The sequence below is a fragment of the Priapulus caudatus genome, unplaced genomic scaffold, assembly GCF_000485595.1.
Source record: "Priapulus caudatus unplaced genomic scaffold, Priapulus_caudatus-5.0.1 Scaffold126, whole genome shotgun sequence".
Lineage (NCBI taxonomy): Eukaryota > Metazoa > Priapulida > Priapulimorpha > Priapulimorphida > Priapulidae > Priapulus > Priapulus caudatus.
Genome location: NW_014577187.1, coordinates 730,885 through 736,118, shown reverse-complemented (window position 1 = coordinate 736,118; position 5,234 = coordinate 730,885).

The window sequence follows — 5,234 nt, the reverse complement described above, 5'->3', positions numbered from 1 at the left end:
CAAAATTCGCCATCAGAGCGGTCACCTAGCGGATCACTATCTCTCCCCTGTGCAAAATTCATTTAATACTAGTAGAGGTAATATGCTTGTTGTCGTCGACTTCGGTGCTACTGCTGTCGTGTTATCGTAGTATTTAGTTGTTTTTGTTTTCGTCGTCGTCGCCGTCGCCGTTGCCGCTGTCACCGCCGTCGTCATTATCGTCATCGTTCTCGTCGTCGTCGCCGTCGTCATTATCGTCATCGTTCTCGTCGTCGCCGTCGTCATTATCGTCATCGTTCTCGTCGTCGTCGCCGTCGTCATTATCGTCATCGCCATCGTTACCACGATCGCCTTCGTCGTTGCTTGGGAGAAATGGTGAGTTCTTTAATACACTACACGAACGCGCACCGACGCACGCATACTCGCACGTAGACGCACTCGATCGTCAATACCATGTGCGTGCGAGATTCACGTACACACCATGCTATATACCATATCACGTCTACATATCCATTATAACGTGAATTAAACACACGGCAACAACGCCGCGCTCGACCTGCCGTAGAAAACTCTACACATCGTAGATTTTACGACGCGACACACAGAGGCGCAGTTGTGTGATACGTCTGTAACGAGCGCTCGCGCATACCAGAAACATGAGAGAGAGAGAGTCACTGCTGGCCTCATTCTCCCACTTATATGTTATATCCTGCCGTACCTATTATATCCGCTCTTATAACAGCCGAGAACGAACAAGGACGCAAGAATGAATGATGAGACGCAATATCGGCCAGCATATACATAGAATTACGCGTTCAGCCGTGTTGACTTTCATCTGCGCAGCGAGAGTTCATCGCTACCGCGTTAGTGTTTTTAAACAAAAGACTGTCGAATACAGATTCGCGTGTCGGGGGAGTGATTGCGTGTGATTGTGGATCTTCTCTTATGCACTCTGTCTTGTTTTGATAGGTGTTTACGCCAAACCCGAGAAATCGACGCATTGACATTCTCGTAACGTGCTGTTCGTAACGTCTGCGAGATTGATCGATCACGTGATACGCGCAGCCGAGCAGTTCGAACTTTCGTCTGCTCGTTACGCTCTGCAGCTGCGGGTAAACAACCAAATTCTTAAAAGGGGAAAACGCCGAGTTTTTTTATTGTAAGAAACGATAGGTACTTAAAAATAGTCAAGGGTTAATAGTGAGCATACGGGGGGTATTTTAAAACGTTTTAAACTACGATATAAGTGCGTGGTGTGCCGCAGGTATGTGTCACAATCGGATCTGCAGACGAATGACGTCACAACATTCGAGCCGACGCTTACGCCGCGTGAATGCTCCGTGCGTGCGTGTGTGTGCGTGCGTGTGTGTGTGTGTGCGTGTGTGTGTGCGTGCGTGTGTGTACACCATACACGCGCGTAATAATGTTCTAAACGCGCGTTAACTTCACTCCATGCTCTAATATCGGTTGTACCGCTGATCTATATATCAGCAATTTAGCATTTATCAGAGTAGAAAAATAAATCCACGATTAAGCGACCAAAATATACCCAGAATTGTGAAAAACATCGATCAAATAACGATCAAAGACGTGGGAATTTTTTTTTATATTGTCTTTATAAAGCAGATCAATTTCATTGAGAGACTTTCGGAATCGATAGTTCCACTGTTGCACTTTCGGCGCGTAGCCTAGCTATTGACAAAAAAGCAAAACCCAAGAGACCGCTGAAGATAATTGATATACTGACTATTGTGCGGAATATTTTTACATGCGGGCGAGTTGACCACTAGATGACGATGTTACAGCTTGATGACTGTGTTGAAAATGTTGGGGCGTCTATTTCCAGCGTCCTAGGAAAACATATGCTATTTCCAAGTTAATTAAAATCGAAATTTCGGTTTTGCCGCGTCCGGTTGACGTCTATGCCCGGATCACGAACAATTCATTTGTTATTTCCCGGTTCTCACTTCTCAGGCAATTAGAATGGTTTAATCTCGCATCCCTGATAGTTAAACCCCATGAACTCAACCCTTATTGCTTGATCAGCTCACGTTCTACGTCATCGACCCTGCTAAATAATAGAAAGAAGGTTTTGCGTCAGACAATGCTCGCTATGCGTGCAGTCGAAGTATTTTGTCCCACAGAGCGATATGCGCCGGTCGTTCGCGATATTTGCCGATCTGCGGCGATATGTTACCTGGTTGCCAATCGCTGTCACGTGACTACATCTTTAGGTGTTTTGCAACAGGGCGTCCATGGGTAGCAGGCCTGAATCAGCATGGCCCTAAAATTACTTAGAGAGTTTCGGCGCATACACAACATATATACTACCCTTTATATCCTAGCCACAGAATCAAGGTCCAGGTCCGCTCGAAACTTTTGCCAGCTAAGTGGTGCACATTTCCAGCAAGTAGGATTCCATTTCACATCACACACACAAATCATATAAAGATAGCAAGTAAGTATGTAGAGCCATTGATCGTTTACCTTCCACTTTGTATTTCTCCCAGTTATTTATTTATTTGCTTTCCCACGATTAGGCCTATATTTACCGTAGTGATGCAGCCACAGATTTCACAGGTGTCACTCGTCAAGCATGCATCCCGACTCTCCTTATAGTGATAGAAAATCTGCTGTTTATTATATTAGTCATCGTGACTAACGCGCCATATCTAATGTGAAATGCCGCCATGACTAAGAGACGTCGCTTGTCGACGTCCACAGCAGTCAATCGCCTTAGATCAATTATCTGTGATGGTAGTAAATCTCTCATGTTCTTCATCACAGACGTTCCTACAATGTCGTGACAACGTTGCACAATATTTGACAGAAATAACGACAATAAAATTTAAATACCCTGCCATAATTAATAAAGGCTTTACATTAACATATGATATAGCATATACAGATGTTTATTAATTATAGAAAAATATGTCCTAATAACGTTTTTAAAACGTTACTACATAACGTTGTGAGAAGGTATGAGTGTAACGTTCGTGTGGTACGTTTCTGGAACGTTGCTACAACGTTATTCCGGACATAACCAAACTATAACATTCCAGCAACCTTGTGGAAACGTTATGTTATGTTATGTTATTGTTAGCTGGGAGGCCAATTTCCTCTGTGTACTCATGCCAGAATCTATACCCTTGAACGAGTCAATGATCGGCTGCAATTACAGGTAACCTCATGATTCTAAATGTATTTTGCTGATGTTCGGTGATCGGAGTGATTTCTCCCATAATTAGATATTATATATGATATTGTGTTTATACCCTGATTAGAAGCAAGAAGAAGAAGAAGAAGAAGAAGAAGAAGAAGAAGAAGAAGAAGAAGGAGAGAGAGAGAGAGAGAAGTTAATATCTTCACAAGGAGACTCTTGTGTTTATACCCGGATTAGAAGCAAGAAGAAGAGAGAGGTTAATATATTGCATACTGCATTAGATGCAAGAAGAAGAAGAAGGTAAATATACTACATACTGCATCATGCATTAGAAGCAAGAAGAAGAAAGAACCAATTAAGTCGGAAACTCCTGCGTTTATACCCGGATTAGAAACAAGAAGAAGAGAGAAGTATAGAAGTTAGAACGGTATTGTGTCCCATCGGGTGACCAAGAGGATAAGTAAGTATAAGTAATACTACATTAGAAGCAAGAAGAAGAAACAACCGTCGGAAACTTTTCCCCGGGCAGTGCCGGGTCTATATTCGAGAGAGAGAGAGAGAGAGAGAGAGAGAGAGCGAGAGAGAGAGGGGGGGAGGAAGAGGGAAAGAAGAAGCGGGACAAAGCGAGACAGAGAGAGGGGGGGAGAAGAGGAAGAGGAAATATATATAACTAATACTAATATACACACGTGACAACACGTGACTAATAAGTATTCTTAAAACCATAAATCCGTTTTCGATCGAAATGATTTTTGAAATGTATAGCTTCTTCGGCGAATACAAATAATTTACGTATATTAAACAACTGTATACTATATATACGTACACCCACAATAGGCGCATAGAGACGAGGCTTGAGATCTGATTATAGCTTCGACACTTTGCGTTGCCATTTCTAGCGCGTCTCACCAGAATTCCCGCCTCACCTTGTGCGTCAATGCCAACATCCCGCAAACTATCCATTCATTTATTCATTCGGGTATTTCTTTCTAATTCAACCGCTATTTGCAGTTCCGCGGTCCAAACATTCGTTTATATTGCAGTGACGAATAACCATTCGATAAACGAAGCTATAAACTTATATATGGTGCGGGTTACTCTGCGTGTATAGGGAACAGCTAGAGTAGTGCGGTACTGTGGGTGGGCGTGGGGTGGGGGTGGGGAGGGGTGGGGGTGGGAGTGGGGAGGGGTGGGGGTTGGAGGGATGCTGGCGGTGAGCTGCATGGGGTGAGGTGAAGATGGGGGTGGGGGGTCTTAGTGAATAATCGTGAACTAAAAATCAAGACGTGTAGCTTATTAATAAAATATAGAATTAATTCTCGCTGGGTGTGCGCGATTTCATTATAAGATGCGTCTATATACGTCTATATGTTTCTTTCTTAGTCACCAATGATTGCTGTTCCCGCATGCAGAGTATTACCGCACTCTGGCCTTTTATTTGACCCTTAATTAATGTAACTGAACTCTTTATTTCATCAGGAGTACACAATAGGGTATTTTCTATCAATGTATTATAACCCCACCACCAATTATTTACCCCTGACATGATATTAGATAAGAGCGCTTAACTATCGGTTTCATACAAATTTTGAGTTGCCAATATGCTCGTCGTCGATTGGTTTAGCAAAAGGATAACTCTCTGATAGTAGGTGTGTAGGAAGGTGTATAGTTGCTTTAGTAGCACATACGGAGGGGGAGGTAAGAAGTGCAATGGTACGCGGGGCGGCGGCGGCGGCGGGGGGGGGGTTCTAAGCCAGGGGTCCGTACGTAGATAGAAAGTGCCGCTGCTGCCGCTGTTTTGATGGTACGTAGAGGAGCAGTGCCATCTTGTTTTCTTTTCCTTTCTCTTTGTTGCTCGTTCGGTCCACGGTTCGGTCGGCCCCTTGCGTCGTTTGACGGTCACGCTTTGTTTACAGAGAAAACCGGCGGTGACAAGAGGCAGCTTTGAGAACAAGAGATAGCTTTGACAACAAGAACGACTATTCACGTCCGTAATCCTGTCTTTTCACGTCCCTTTATTTGTCATATATATATATATATATGTGTGTGTGTGTGTGTGTGTGTGTGTGTGTGTGTGTGTGTGTGTGTGTGT